The sequence below is a fragment of the Spermophilus citellus genome (genome assembly GCF_964194105.1).
Source record: "Spermophilus citellus genome assembly, chromosome: 8".
In the NCBI taxonomy this organism is placed as follows: domain Eukaryota; kingdom Metazoa; phylum Chordata; class Mammalia; order Rodentia; family Sciuridae; genus Spermophilus; species Spermophilus citellus.
The window spans coordinates 29,774,825-29,788,878 of NC_138189.1; the positions used below are offsets into that span (position 1 = coordinate 29,774,825).

The 14,054-nt window shown below is 38.5% G+C and overlaps 1 protein-coding gene across 1 annotated transcript in view; it reads right to left on the reverse strand.

The window, feature by feature from the left end:
• Nucleotides 1–1,236: 1,236 nt before the first annotated feature.
• Nucleotides 1,237–14,054, reverse strand: part of RELL1 (RELT like 1) — a 71,227-nt gene continuing 58,409 nt past the window's right edge. Inside the window, exon 7 of the mRNA XM_081303279.1 lies at nucleotides 1,237–4,047. The gene's annotated coding sequence lies outside the window, so the exon portion shown is untranslated. The remainder of the gene's footprint in view (nucleotides 4,048–14,054) is intronic.

Below are 14,054 nucleotides of genomic sequence, written 5' to 3' on the forward strand. Positions count from 1 at the left end.
GACATTGAATTCCCAGCATCTTGAATGTGACCCTATTTGGAAATAGGGTCTTTGTAAATGTAATCAAGACGGAGTCACATTGGATTACTGTGGGCCCTGAATCCAATGACTTGTGGCCTTATAAGGAGGGGAAAGGACGGAGACACACACACAGGGAAGAAGTCCATATGAAGACAGAGATCATGAGGCAAAGCAGCTGCCAACTTAGAAAGGCCAAGAGCCACCACCCGCCACTGACCCCAGAAGTTAGGCAGGAGGTGTGGGCCTGATTCTCCATGGAGCTTTAGGACTCAACTCTGCTTACAACTGGATTTCAGACTATAGCCTCCTGAATCGTGAAAGAATAAGCCTATGTTGTTTTAGTTCACCCAGATTTTAGTCATTATTGGGAGTCCTAGGAAACTAATACAGATGGTAAAATTACCAGATGACATTTTAAGCACAAATAAAGTGTGCATCTAATTCCAAAGTATCTCCTCACAAACATTTATTCATTACAAGGGAAAAAATGGCAACTTTACCAGAGTGACACTTGCTGACACCACTTCAACCCCATGATCAAAGTGGACATCACTAGGTCATCACACAGCTTTATCATGTCCCCTTAAGATGACACAATGGGAAGCATATATCACCCATGTGTTATCCTTTTTCTAATATAAAACCTCTATCTAACTATGAGAAACAACTGGAAAACCTAAGTTTCAGGCATTCTACAAAAGAACTAGGAAGTACAAAGTCAAAATCATGAAACACAAGATCAACCTGGAGGACAATCACAGGGGCAGGAGACTGAGACCCATCAATGCAATGCAATGGGGGACCCTGGAATAGAAAAGGAATATTGGTGGGAAAACTGTTGAGAGCCAAATAAGGTGTTGTTTAATTCTTTGGAACAATGCTAATTTCTTAGTTCGGATCATTGTTGTCTGGTCATATACAACGTTAACATACAGGGTAACAGAGTGAAGGCTATACATGAACTCTGTATTTCTTTTCTTAACTCTTCTCTATGTCCAAAAGCATACCCAAATTTAAAAAATAATTATGTGTGTGTGGGGGGGGGTAGAGGTACAACAAGAGGTAAAATCTAACAAGGAACCTCAGTCAAATGATCACTTAAATTTTCAAGACCTAAAAAATTGGGTCCTGTAAAAGTAAGCTCAATAAATTACACTACCTCGACTGTATCTTCAGTGTACAAGGTACCCAACCATTGGATCATTCAGAACAACACATTGTTTAATGTTTTTATTTTTAACTCTGCTTTGGTAGTACAAAAGTTGCAAAAGTACAAACCAGACAGTTAAAAATACATTTGACACTCAAAACAGTGAAAAAATTTCCTTTACAAATGTTTACATCATGGTGGTGGCCAACTCATTTTTGACACCAAGAAGCTGTCCATCATTAGTGTTTTGGATAGTAAGTTTAATGTGGATCCCAATCCTTCTAGAGAAGGAGGAAAAAACACAAGACCTGTAAACATTGGTTGCTTTGGGAACACTTAAGAATTCTCATCAGAGAATATAAACCAGAAAAAAGCTTATGTGTTGAAAATATTGAATGCTTAACTTTTGGCATATCTGGAAGCCAGTCAGACAAAAACTGCTCAAGTATTAGAAAATATTTAAAATGTACCCTTGGTATAAATACAATGTTAAATATTTCTGAGTATTCTCTTGCCTATGGTATTGCTATAAAAAAAAGTGCTCCAACTTGAATAAAATTAAAACATCATTAAAGCTGAAGAATATCTTACACTTATCCCTCACCATTCAGAGGGCATATTTTTAAAGCAAAAATATTATGCTTTATTTTTATGTAAATCTATTGGCCTAAACCCCATATATATTATTTACATTAACACACACCCCTAAAATTTGTAGACTAGTATTTGATGGACCCAGTGAATTTGCATAATGACTTCTGTCCTATGTATATGAATGTACACACATATTTCATTTATTAGTTGTTAGTAAGAATTCACATGAAATTAAATCTACCATCATTTTCAAGGTTAAAAATATTTAGTTTAATGCCAGAAACAGAATCAATTAAGTATATTTACAGTAATACTTGGAAGTATATTTTTACAGAAATAATTTTTGGGAGCCAAATGAGAAATGTGCTTTTTCTCTTTGAAATAAAAGTAGTACTGAAGGCACTCGCTCACCAACACTGATGTGGACGGAGAGAGGAAGGTGGGAGAGACATGTACCTCACCTAATCACAGATCTACCAAAAATACTAACCTGGCCTCTATGTTCTCAGTTGCTCCTTAAAATGTAAAGTTGGAGGGAGAGGGAGGGAGGGGGGGGAGGGGGGGAGAGAGAGAGAGAGAGAGAGAGAGGGAGGGAGGGAGGGAGGGAGGGAGGGAGGAAGGGAGAGAGAGAGACAGAGTGAGTGTGTGTGTGTTTCCCAGGCCACTAGGAGTCTTAAATACCGAGCATTAGTTATGAGATTGGAAGCAGGAACATAAGGACATGCAGGCAGAACTTCGCACAGGTCCAGCTTATATGACAAGTGGGTTGTTTTGTTTTGGCCGCAAGTTTGGTCAAAACAAGGATTTTTATTTATTTATTCTTACTGGGGATTGAACCCAGAGGTACTTAACCACTGAAACATATCCCCAGCCCTTTTTACTCCATTATTTTTTATTTTGAGACAGGGTCTTGCTAAGTTGCTGAGGCTGGCTTCAAACTTATGATCCTCCTGTCTCCACCCCCTGGGTCTCTGGAATTACTGGCATGTGCCACCATGCCCGGTTTGAAACAAGGATTTGTGAGTGTGTCTGTGTGTGCCTTTAAATTATTTTCCCCCATTATTAAGTGGATTAAATAAATGAGAATTGCTTAGTTCAAGTTAAAAAAAAACCCTCTTGACATTAGATAAGTGACTGCTATGGTTTAAATGAGGTGTCCCCCAAAAGCTAGTGTGAAACAATACAAGGAAGTGTATAGGTGAAATGATGGGGTTTTGAGCCTTAACCTAATTAGTGCATTAAATCCACTTGAACGGATTAACTAGATGGTGTTTGCAGGCAGGTAGGGTGTGGCTGAAAGAGTTAGGTCACTAGAGGCATGCCTTGGTGTTTATATTTTGTGCCTGGTGAGCAAGAGCTCTCTCTTTCTCTGCTTCCTGGTGCCATGTCCTGAGCTGCTTTTCTCTGTCACACTGTTTCTGCCATGATGCTCTGCCTTATCTCAGGCCCAGAGCAATGGAGCTGGCTGCCTATGGACTGAGACCTCTGAAACCATGAGTGCCAAGTAAACTTTTACTTCTCTAACATTGTTTTTGTCAGTTCTTTGGATCACAGCAGTGAAGAAAATAACCAAAACAAAACTGACTAAAACAGTGACCTGGGAGTGGCAAGGTGGTAGCAGAGTTAATGCTGAATTCCTGGACTAGGAAGCCAAGGTCTAGCATCTGGTCCCACTGGACTCCCCATCTCTTGGAGAATCAATTTCTCAGTACTAGACTAGATTATTTCCAAGGACCTTTTGTCACTCAAGTTTCTTTGTTTGTAACAGTCTGGCTAGGAAATCTAATGTCTGAGACAATGCAAGGAAGGTTAGAGGTGAAATTATTGGAGATTTTCTTGCAATCAGTATCAAAAGGGGATGGTAAACTTTGGGGGGATGGAAAGGGAAACACACATATACACAGAGCATGAGCTCAGACAATACAGGACTAATTCCACAGTATGTCGCACAATAATCCTAAGGGGAAACTGTGTGTACCCCAAGCCCAGGGATAGACAACTGGGACAGATGGTGGCTGGGGGCCGCTGACAAGATTAAAAAAATGAGCTCTTTCCCTCCCTGAAAATGTAATACATTTTTTCAAGACACTTTTTAAACCAAAACTTGTTTCAAAGGAAACTGAATTCTGTTTCTAGCACAGTAACAATATTCCCTTTGAGGCTGTATCCAAACACCGGCTGACTTCATGATAGAAATTGTATAAAATATAAAAAATATTCCTTAGGCGACTTCATATCTTGTAAATTTTCAGTCTCTTAGAACTCTTCAAATAAAGTCACTGCTGCAAGAAAAAATAAAGAAGGAAAGCTTTAACAAGAGGTAAACATAACACATCTTGATCTGATAATTCAAATAACTGAATATTTAAACACACAAAAGATCTGTAACCCATGCTCCGTCCTTCACCCATTTATACATGGTATCTAGAACCCAGTCTAAGGAAATTAAGTACTACAATTCCAAAAAGAACCCCATTTTCAAGGTCTGCGAAACCAAAAGATGGAGAATGAGAACCCCCGCAGCATGGAGCATCAATTTGTTTTACACATGCTTCTCGGGTGGCAGGTGGGTTCCTTGTCCCCGTGAGCCGTTCCTGTATCATTCATTCTCCAGGGGAACACGTTCTTCACCTCCTTCACCACACTCTCAGGTGATGAGTGCAGAAGGAAGATCCTCATTCACATGGAACCTTGTATGCATCTGGTAGGGAGTCTCTGAAGCCACACCAAATGGAGTGAACCCTGGTCTCTACTGGGCTCAGGGCAGCTCAACTGGGATTCCATCAGACAAAGAGAACACAATCATGGAATGCTTGATCTTTGGTCTTTATTGCCTTTGGGGGTATATGTCTGTTTTTGCCATGTGGGGATAGAAACCAGGGCTCACACACGCCAGACCAGTCTCCACTACTGAGCTATGCTCGGATCCCTTAGGTCTTCGTTGCACTTGAGGGTTCTGGTTGTATTTTTTAAGTCTTTCCAACAACTGCCCTTGTTATTACAAATAAAGCCCCATATTTATAAGTTTTCTACTTTCCAAAAGACTTTTTACAAATACCTCATCACTGACAGTCTTGTTCCCTTTGCTTTCTTGAAGACTGAGTTAACCCAGGATGGGACTAAAATTATAAAAGCCGCCAGTGCACAAGGAACCACACACATACACCATGCAGGTGAGCCAGACAAGGTTAAGGGACAGAACATCCTCCGGTCTGCCAAAACTGTGTCTTTCGTAAGTACTAAGCAAAAGCGGAGATGCAACAGTCTGAAGAAATATGAATAACAAAAATCAGTAGAGGTGCCTTACTTTAAGGACATATTATTTATTTTACAGCTCACCTTTCAAGACATGTACTCTAATATCATCCTATTATCCTTTTCTGTCATTCATAATGATTTACAGTGGTTATGAGAGAGGAGAAAAAAGGGAAGAGATATTAATAATTAAAATTGATTTCCCAAATGAGAGAAGTTAGGTAAGAGACTGTGTTATCCCCTTAGCTAAAAAAGGAAATGAAACCCTGTTCCTTAAAGTGACATGAATCAAATTTAAATTATAATGAAATAAGTCATTCTCTGCACTGCATTGCCACTACTAGCAGGGCTGAGCCACACATTGGTCTATAAAGCTGACCAAAGTCCAGTCAAAGGCTACTTTTAGGAAGGAGTCAATAAAGAAGAAATAATCCAGCACAGAAAAAGCCAGAAGGGCCAGCAATGAAAAAATACATAAATGGTACTAGAAAAAAAGAAAAAGAAAAGGCAAAACATGTTAAGATTTTCCAGAAAAACTTAAACTAGGCCATTATCTAAAAAACAGTTATTCCACTATTTTTATGTCTCCTCTTTATGTGCTTCTTAGACCTAGATATTTTTGTACCAAGGAAAATAACTGAGTCAAGGGCACAGGATGTCAGGCCTGGTGTGCAATGTTCCACTGCACTGACAGATCTCACTCCAACCTAGGAGAACTTCAAATTGAGAGTGTTTTGTAACAGATTCAGCCAATCTTAAGGAGTCCACAAGTAAGACCACAGGAAGGGCTAACAATGAGGAATCTGGCCTAGAAGCCTGGATTCAAGTAGACTCCCATTTCTAACTGTTAAACCTGTGCCATCCCTGTAGCCTGCTCTTGTAGGGTTGCTGGGGGCTTTATGTAAGATGGTGTATGCACAATGCATTATATGGGGCAAAGCATTCAGAATACTCCCAGAGTAGCTATTAGGACCATCATCCAATTCTCTGCTCTAAACAATCACATTAGCTTTCTTCAACAGCTGTTTTCTGCAGCTGATTAAGACTACGCTGCGAAAATATCTTTGAGAGAATAATTAAAAGATATATGCTGCTTCAAGACCTTACTACTAATATCAGAAACTAAGCAGAAATAGGTAAATCAATCTTTTTAAAATTCTTGCAATTCTGGTCTCTCCTTCTAAACACACAAATCCTAAAAAGCAGCACTTTCGTGGCATGATGCTATGAATATTCAGGTAAATATCTTATAATGATGATCTACAGGGAAAGAAGACACCACATGCTCTATGACTTGTAAATTTCTAACTGTGGCCTTATTTCTGATAGTGTAATGAGGTGCCTAAAAATTGCAGGCTGTGTTACAGTACATTTTCACATTGCTAAATTCCTTCTTATTTCATTCCACAGTCGTGAATACATTCTCGCTGATGAACAAATACCTACTTTGAAATTGTAGTAATTCTTTACACTATGTACCAATAAAAGTGTTGGGAAATTTGGTAGTTACAGTTTTACACAGAGTGCTCAAGTTGGAAGAAATTTAGTAAAACTTACTTATACTGAAAACACAATTCAAAACTCTCAAGTATAACCACTTCCCTCCTGAAACAAGACTGATGGACAAAACTTAAGACTTTCACTACCAAAGACTTATCTTGATCAAAGGAAGACTATCTTTTTCATTAAAGCTCATTGTTCACTGCATCATCTTAATTGTAAAGATGAAGCCACAGTTTTATCATTGTTAGTTTCCACAGAAGCTTCAGTGTTAGGATTTATGTGTGCCTTGTTAAAAATGACCTTCTAGTAAAAAGGATCTGGTCCCTTTAAAAATTAGAAAAATGTTTCAAGAAACTAGAAACCTATGCAAATTAATGGACACTGTGTGCCAGACCACAAAGGGCAGGGTGTTAAGGAATGAAAACACTTTCTGATTAATAACAACAGCACTGACATTTGCAGTCTTTCTAAGTGACAGGTACTGGCAGGCTAAGTACTCCAGGTTCTTTAACTCAGTCTTTCCAATGACTCTATGAGTCAGTGACAATTCCCATTTTCACAGGAGAACACTGAGGCTTACAGATTCTATTACTTGTCCAAGACCACACAACTTCCGAGAGGAAAGCTGGGAGTCTGCTCCAGGTGGTCAGACCTGGAAGGTAACATGGGCATGCTCACACTGCACTGTCATCTGATCACCAGGGCGACATCCAGGCATCACTGATCTGGTACCCTCACTTCTCTGCTCCCCACCTACATGGGAGGAGGGCAAAAGGAGGAAAATGCAGACGCCAGAAACACTGGTAGGGCCTTTCCAGGGAAAGTCATTATGGTCATGGGAACAGTTAAATGATGCCAAAAGCCTACACTGTAAAAGACACCCAATCCCAAAGAAGATCAAAAGTGCATCTGTAGGACGGGGTTCAGTGGTAGAGCTCTTATCTAGCATGCTAGAGCTCTGGTTCCATAAGAGAGAGAGAGAGAGAGAGAGAGAGAGAGAGAGAGAGAGACAGAGACAGAGACAGACAGAGACAGACAGAGACAGAGACAGGAAGAAAGTGCACCTACAGGACACTGAATTCTGAAAACATTGAAAGGCACAGGCCACAGGCACACACAACTTGAATAATAATTTTCTAGAACACTTTTAAATAAAATAAATGGGAAAGTTGTTTATAGAAACAGAGTTATAATGATTATGAGATCAAAATTCACAATGAAGTCCTGGGGCTACATCTATGTGATCATTTACTGATAATCTGTGATTTCTGTTGGTAATTTAAAGGCTCAAAACTCTTAGAAGATTTTCTTGTACTAGGTTCTCCTGAACACTATGTGGTCACATGCCCACAGATAGCAATTACCACAGACACGACACTAGCACCCTGTAGTAGCCCTACCTACACAGGGTGGCATCTTGGCAGGTGCAGATTAATGGGAATGCATCAGAGTGTACTTAGGGGTTTATAGTGCTTTAAATCTTGCTCTGGTATAAATTGTGTGTTAAATCCTATAAATTAATATTCACACCTTGCTATTTTACCTTTTTACTTTTTTTATTTTTTGATAGTGCTGGGGATATAGCACCCAGGGCCTCCCTTGCCCATTCTAGATAAGGGCTCAACCACTGAGCTACACCCCAGCCCTTATGCAGTCTGTTTACCTCAGAGTGTCTCAGAATGATCAGAACTTGCTTTAGACTTGGCTTAAATATTAATGAAAATTGCAAATTCCTTGGATCACACCCCAAACGTACTAAATCAGAATTCACGGGGCTAGAGCCCAGGAATTTGCTTTCTTACAAGGTGCCCAGGTGACACTAACACACAAATAAAGGTTTAAGCCATGAGGTCAAACCCATTACTAACATTTGTCAACTGATTAATAACTGTAAGAATTTAAGTTACTTCAAAAATTTTGCAAACATAACACTACATAGTAAGCTTAAAAATATACATATATACATATATGTGTATATATATATACATACATACATATATATGTTGTGTATACACACACACACACACAAGAGAAATGGGGGAGAAAACATAGAACCATTTAGGACTGAAATGTTAACTAAAAATATCATCTCAATTTGAGTTATAAAATTCTTGAATTACTGAATCATTTTTAACTTATTTCAAAGCAGATTGGAACTAGAATTTGGCTAATCTGCCCAGATCTTCCTTTTCTTTCTTTCTTTTTTTTTGGGGGGGGAAGGGGCAGGGTGCTGGGGATCAAACCCAGGGCCTCACAAGGTGTGCTTAGAACATGCTGTGTTGCTAAGCTACCCGCACCCCCGCCCGCAGTCCCTACAGGCCTTTTAATGACCAGAGGAACACCCTATTATCACATCACACCTGTTAAAGAGTCACTGAGAGCCAACTATGTAAAGGGTGCCACCTGAAGGCAGGGCAAAAGATGAGAATCACAGCCAAGCCCTCAAGGAGCTCAACTCTTGTAGGGAAGAAATTTAAATGATCAGCTTCAATCCAAGAAAAAATAAGATGTTTCAAGTCTTAAACAAAACTGGGATAGTTTATAATACCTTTTTCTCATCTATAACACTTATTCTGTATTTGTACACATAGCTCTATTTCAATCTTTGACATTTGAAAGCTGTTACTTAATAATATATAATCCATTTAATAATCCCCATTGATGGATAGTTAAGTTGTTTCCAGTTACCTGCTACTATATACAAAGCTGAAGAGAAGAACACCTTTGAACATTATCTTTGCATTCCTGAATATCTGTGCTTGTAACCACTTGGACAAAGAGTACATATTTACATTCTTGACATTTCCACATCACCACCTATCCATACTGATGTCTCCTTGCGTCAGTATGATGACATCCATTTCCCTTCACCTCTTAACCAGGGTGGCAAGGTAAACCAGCTACCCCTGGGAGGTCTTGGTTTATGTGCTTACTCAGAGCATTCCCTTTTATTCCCAGCACGGTCTCATTCTGGTTGTGAGCTACAAGGTCACGCTGATGTTGACATTCATCTTTGTTAAGAGAAAAACAGTGATCTCTATTTTCATTGTATTTATTTCATTATTAGGTAGGGCATTTTTCATGTTTACTGACCATTGCATCTTCCACAAGTTGCCATACTCCAATCCCAATTTTGGGGAGAGGTTTTAATAATTAAAATCTTAACTTTTTAATATCAATGGCAAACTACTTTTTATGCATGTTGGTAGATATTTTTTTCCATTCAAAATGAAAACAGCTCTTCTAAGTAACATATAAATGTACTACTCTTGCAAATTATATTGCCTTCTTTATTGAATAATGCCCATGAGAAATTGTGCACTCATTCCTTGTAGTTTTGAATCTTCTGACACCAGGATTAGATCTTACTGAGAAGTCTGAAGATTGCCCTTTACTGCGTTATATACTCATAGCAATTCAAATGTATCATATACTTTACTAATAATTTTCCCAAGTGACAATAACTGAACACTTGTGATTTAGCAGCCCTTGGGATGGTAAGTTTCAAAATGCCATATTTCAAGTAAAATGTAATTGAAATCAAAATGACACTGTATTAGAAAAAAAGGATTCAACTGGCAACTATTTGAATGGAATTCAGCAGTTCCCTAGGAGTGTCAACATACCTCTGGTACAACATCTCCACTAAGCAACAGAGGAATGGCGTTACAATGGCGTACTACCTTTATTAAATAGGGAAAATAAAACAAGTCAGACACAGCCTCTCTGTTTGGCTTGTGGGCTAGAGTTCAGCTGATTTGCCTTCAATAATCCTCCATCTGAGAATGGAAAAACCAATCCTATTACTACCTTAACAGGTTATGTCTAATCCGGCCTCTCTGAGGCTCAAGAGAGTCAAGAAATAGAAAAAAACATAATTCTTATTTACTAAGTGTTTAAATAGAACTTACTTAATATAGTACAGGTTGAATATCCCTTATCTAGAATTCTTGGGAACAAATGTTTCAAATTTCAATTTTTCAGATTTGAGAATATTTACATGGACTTTACTGGTAGAGCATCCCTAATTTGAAAATTCAACATCTAAAATGGTCCAAAATCTGAGTTTTTAAGCACCATGACTCTCAAAAGTTTAAGATTTTAGAGCATTTCAGATTTTCAGATAACATCTAACAATTACCTATTCAGAACTTATTTAGTGCCAAGGAACAACATCCTGATGAAGCAGAGATATTTTTATTGTCCCCACTTAGATGGAAAAGCTGATGCATCAGACAGCTAGTAATTTCTCCAAGATTACACAGCTAAGAAGAGATAGACCAGATCTTGAGCATAAGAAGTTTGATTCCAGAACGTACACTGCAAAGCTGTATTATCCTGTGTCCTGTTACTTATGAAATATAGGCACTATTTTTCACTTAAGCTATTTATGTTAGTAGAGCTGAAAGTATCAAGGTACAAATTAAGAAAAATAAAAATCGTGATTATAACTATCAATTTCAGCTTCTTTCTAATTATAAGCAATACAGTCTATGAAACCATTTCATTTTCTGCTTCCATTGAGCCCTTTCAGTTCTGTCTTATGTCCTCCAAAGCCTCCATGAGTCTTCAATGCTGTAGAGATTTTACGATAAAAATAGCAGATGTCACAGACCCTCTTTTGTAAGTCTTGTAAAAGGGCTGACAGGGCCAGCAGGGCAGAACAGATCAACTGAGGGTCAATTTCTGGTCAACAACAGGGAGAGGGCCTGGAATAGGCCCCTGCCTGAGAGGAGATGGCAAACTTGGTTGACAGTTTCAAATAGAACAAAACAAAAATCTCTGGTCCCCAAGGTTGTCTAAATCCTGCATATATATATATATATATATATATATATATATATATGTGTGTGTGTGTGTGTGTGTGTGTGTTGGTATATATATATATATATGTTTTGGTATATTTAGAGCAAAGCTGTGGAAGAAAAACCTTAAAAAAAAAAACTCATTGATAACAGTGAAGTATGCTTCTAGGTCCACCCAAAACTCCCAAAACTCCCAGAGGATGGCCATAAAGGTACTGGAGCTAGTCGGGTGTGGTGGCACACGCCTGTAATTCCAGTGGCTTGGAAGGCTGAAGCAGGAGGATCTCGAGTTCAAAGCCAGGAGAAAAAAATAAACCAGCTAGTGGTATCTGACATTTCCCACCATTACCTCCTTCCCTGGACAGTTAAAAAATGAAAAGCAATTCAGAGAAGTGCAAATAAAGCAGCAAATGCTCAGGGGAGGTCCCCAAGGAGGCTCCATGACAGTCACGGTCACTGAGCTCAAAGGAAGGAGGATAAGAAGAAAAGAGGACGGCAGAAGCTCAGGAGAAGACACTTTTGATCAACCACCAAAGCTCAGGAGGTTCTGGTAAAGAGCAGACTTTTATCCAAGGGCAGAGCACCAGCACAGCAGCCACAGCCGGGCAGAGCACCAGCACAGCAGCCACAGCCAAGCAGAGAACTTCAGCCCATGCTACATCTTCACTCCCCAACTCCCGTCTTTAAAACAAAGCACGTAAGTCTGCAAAACTTTCCAATCCGTCCTGCTCCTACTTTTGATTCCACCTCTTGTAAGAGGGGAATAGTTACCTAAGGCCTCTGTAACACAAATGCAAAAATGGTGCACATTCTTAAGGCATTTGCCAGATATTATCTATCCCTGAGATGTCCTGAGAATCCAAGCTTAATGTTAAGAAGGGATCCACAGTCCCAAAAGTTGATGTATGAGAAGCAGACTCATAAATAGATAGAACCACCAAGAACAACATGAGGATTTTATAGTAATAAATATTTAGTAGGTACTAACTGTGCCAAGGATTGATTTTAAAAACTATATGCATAGTTTTAAAAATGAGGACACCGAGGCTGAAAAGCATTAGTTAGACAAGGCTGGGAGTGTGGCTCAGTGGTAGAGCACTTGACTAGTATGCACAAGGCCCTGCATTAGATCCCTAGTGCCACAAACTGAAGGGAAAAAAAAGAACAAAAACCTTTCCCAAATAAAAGTGTCTTCATAGCAAAGTAAACAATCAGTAGAGTGAAGAGACAATCTACAGAATGTTAGAAAATATGTGCAAAATGTATCTGACAAGCAGTGAACATCCAGGACTTGTAAGAAACTCAACTCAATACCAAAAAAAAAAAAAAAAGTTAGAAAGAAAGAAACCAAACCCCGATAATACAACTTTAAAATGTGCCAAATATTTTTTAAAATTAATTAAAAAAATAAAAAATTTAAAATGGTAATGTAAATTTATCAAAGGACTTCTTAATAAGCTAGAATCATAAAATGGAAAAAGGAACACATCCTTGGGAAACAGGCAATATAGAATGCTTACTACAGTATCATTTTTAAAAAGCAAAAGACCAGTGACAATGAAGAGAAGGCAGTGGCATTTGGAGACTGAAAGCAATTCGATTTATTTAACTTTGAAGAACAAAAGCTTATTCTTCTAAGAAGAAATCAAAACACATTTTCTCTGGAAAAAAGAAACCATTTTAACCGCATTGCCAAAATAAATCAGGCAGAGTATAAGTTAGATCTAGCCACAGAAAAGAACTCAGGCCAAATAGGCAGGGTGAGAAGAATATGGGGGGGGGGGGGCAAACAACAGATTTTGTTTTTAAAAGAGCAAAGGAAAGATGGGGAGAGAGAATTCCTGCCCCAATATTGACACAGTTCCATTTAGAACACAGTCATTCCTTGGGATCCATGGGGGAACTGGTCCCAGGACCCCAAAGATACCAAAATCTATGGATGCTCAAGGGTCTGACATCAAATGGTACAGTATTTGCATGTAACCTACATGGGTCCTCCTATAAACTTTAAATGATCTCTAGATTACTTGTAATACCAAATGCAATGTAAATGCTATGTAAATAGTTGTTACACCATATTGTTTAGGGAATGATGACAAAGAAGTGTGTATGTGCTTGGAATAGATTCAATTAGAAGAAAAAATATCTGGATCCACAGTTAGTTGAACCCATGGATGTGGAATCTACAGATACCTGGGACCAACTGTACTCAGTTCAGTTTCCATTAAAACCACCTAAAAAGGGAAAAAAAGGAAGGAAGGAAGGGAGGGAGGGACGGAGGGAAAGGAAAACTAACCAATGGGTGGATCTACATTTGCATTTGAATACATTTGCATTTGGACCTATTCTATAGTCAAAGCATTCCAGGAAAATAGCTTAGATAAAATTCCACATTTGAACTAAACTTCTTTCAGGAAAAAAATGCAACTATTATCCAATTATATAAAAGTCACATAACACCCCTTTCCTACTTTTTTAGTTAAATTCTGGTACAAATCTGATTCGGCCTAAATTCAGACATTTTGACCCAGTCAGAAAAATTTCAGGTTTCTCTAGTTGGAAAATCAAGTCAAATTAAACTTTCCAGTCACTCTTCCTTGGATAAGAAATATAAGAAAAATCTTAATAAATATATAATTTCTTTTAAATGTCAGTGAATATTCGCTTTCTTCCTTTTTCAAAATCCATACTCTATTGGGGTAGTCTCACAGGGTCACCCAGTAGGT